We start from the raw sequence: 2,526 nt of genomic DNA, 5'->3' as shown, positions 1-2,526 counted from the left end.
CGGTATACTTACCGACCTGAAAGACGTAAAGTTTGAAAACGCACACTTCTGTGGAAAAACCGGGACAAACACAATCAAACACACGGCTTTATACAATTAGGAGAGTAAACTGTTTTCGATGATGATGTTATATATGTACCACGCCGAGAATGTTAAAGAGTCGTTATACAATCGAGTTCGAACAATACCATGAAAGCCCCAGTGGTCTAATGGTTAGGACATCTGCATATCAAGCAGGCGGTCCGAGTTCGAGTCTCGGTTGGGGCGACTTTTTCTCATTCTCACAGATTTCCTCATCTTCATCGTTTCAAATTAATTAATTAAATTTCAGTATATCACCGGGCGGTTTAGAATTAATGTTCTTTGCCTCTTGTGTTTATATATATAAAAGTATCTCTTCGGAGATCCCGCCTCGTGAATAAAAATACTGAAAGATGAGGGCGTATCAATTTGATCTCTGTTGTGCGTGCGTACAACTGAGGACTAGTGCTGTTCTGCCGTACCACGCCGAGAATGTTAAAGAGTCGTTATCCAATCGAGTTCGAACAATACCATGAAAGCCCCAGTGGTCTAATGGTTAGGACATCTGCATATCAAGCAGGCGGTCCGAGTTCGAGTCTCGGTTGGGGCGACTTTTTCTCATTCTCACAGATTTTCTCATCTTTATCGTTTCAAATTAATTAATTAAATTTCAGTATATCACCGGGCGGTTTAGAATTAATGTTCATTGCCTGATGAATTTATATATATATGTTTGTTTGTTTATATATATATATATATATATATATATAGCGAAAAGCTAAATCAAAACGATAAAGTAAACAGCCAGAAAAGTTAGCAGAGCTTTCGGGCAACACTAGCCCTTCATCAGTGCAAGTGATGAAGGGCTAGTGTTGCCCGAAAGCTCTGCTAACTTTTCTGGCTGTTTACTTTATCGTTTTGATTTAGCTTTTCGCTTTTTTTATTTGTATCTCCATTGAGATCCAGCCACTGATACCCACAGCATTGTCATTTTTTTCAGTAATTTGCCTTTGGATTTATATATATATATATATATAAACAAATCAGGCAAAGAACATTAATTCTAAACCGCCCGGTGATATACTGAAATTTAATTAATTAATTTGAAACGATAAAGATGAGGAAATCTGTGAGAATGAGAAAAAGTCGCCCCAACCGAGACTCGAACTCGGACCGCCTGCTTGATATGCAGATGTCCTAACCACTAGACCACTGGGGCTTTCATGGTATTGTTCGAACTCGATTGGATAGCGACTCTTTAACATTCTCGGCGTGGTACGGCGGAACAGCACTAGTCCTCAGTTGTACGCACGCGCACCAGAGATCAAATTGATACGCCCTCATCTTACAGTATTTTTATTCACGAGGCGGGATCTCCGAAGAGATACTTTTATATATATAAACAAATCAGATCTCGTCAGTGCAGCTCAGGTTTCGAAATGAAATGTACCGCAGAACTGGCACAATATATAGGCTGAGCCAGGTATGCGGGACATGGTACACTGATTATGAACACAAAGAGTATATATATATATATGTATATAGCAGAAAGTAGATATATTGTTATCATTGTATTGTGTTTAATTACACAATGGTTTATCTTTTATCTTAGTTGAGTGGATAGTAACGTAGTTAACGTTTTTTAAATCAAATTTACATTGCTGGTTCCGAAAAATATATTTTTAGCCAGTATATCGAGAGTAAACATGAGTCTAGGCACCAGATTTTAGATAGTTATCTTGGTCCACATGAGCAGCGACAATCAGTTTTTAGGTAACAGGTGATGGCAGCAGTAATTTGCATAAAGAATAATAGTGTGAATATATTTTTAATTTGTATTATTTTTTCTTATTGTCCCCCTGAAACAATGTATTTAATATGCTATTATAATGTCACATAATAGTTATTTTACCAACAATTTGTTGTTTTTTGTAAAAAATATTTACCTAAAATAAAATTGTAATTTCAATGAACAAAACATTAAAATTGTCTGTCGAACATTGAGTTTTTGATTAAATTTAACCGTTTATGTTGTGCAAGTATAAAGTAAAAACTCATAATTGTTTTTTTTGCTACGGAAGTGATTTAATTTACAAATTTGGGATATCTAAATGTCTGATTTTAATATCTTTATTTTTCATGACAATATATTTTTGTATTAAATTCAGTCTAAATTATTACAAAACAGATTTACTTAAATATAATATAATACCAAAGTAAACTTGTTAATCTGATAAACATAATTAATTTAACAATAACCATATTAAAAATGATGATTGTGACAAACATTGAGAGATTGATGATTATACCGATAATAATGTGAAAGTAATAAGTATGATTATAAAGATGACAATAAAAGAGGCACCGTTATCAATTATAATGTTGTGATAAACGATGACGTAAAGACAAAATGATAGTTCCAATCTAACCGTTACAGAACTTCTTTATGGTTGAGCAATTTTGAAGGAAATGTATAAGATAAAACCGGATGAAAATACAATACAT

At 34.1% G+C, this 2,526-nt stretch overlaps 1 non-coding gene across 1 annotated transcript; it reads right to left on the bottom strand.

Annotated features, from left to right (window-relative positions):
- Positions 1-1,168: 1,168 nt before the first annotated feature.
- Trnad-auc (transfer RNA aspartic acid (anticodon AUC)) lies at positions 1,169-1,240 on the bottom strand. Its single transcript has one exon. It is a non-coding gene; the product is annotated as a tRNA-Asp (tRNA).
- Between the last annotated feature and the right edge of the window lie 1,286 nt (positions 1,241-2,526).

This window comes from Antedon bifida, chromosome 2, assembly GCF_963402885.1.
Source record: "Antedon bifida chromosome 2, ecAntBifi1.1, whole genome shotgun sequence".
In the NCBI taxonomy this organism is placed as follows: domain Eukaryota; kingdom Metazoa; phylum Echinodermata; class Crinoidea; order Comatulida; family Antedonidae; genus Antedon; species Antedon bifida.
Note: the sequence above shows the minus strand (reverse complement) of the source record. Positions and strands in the feature narration are given on the sequence as shown.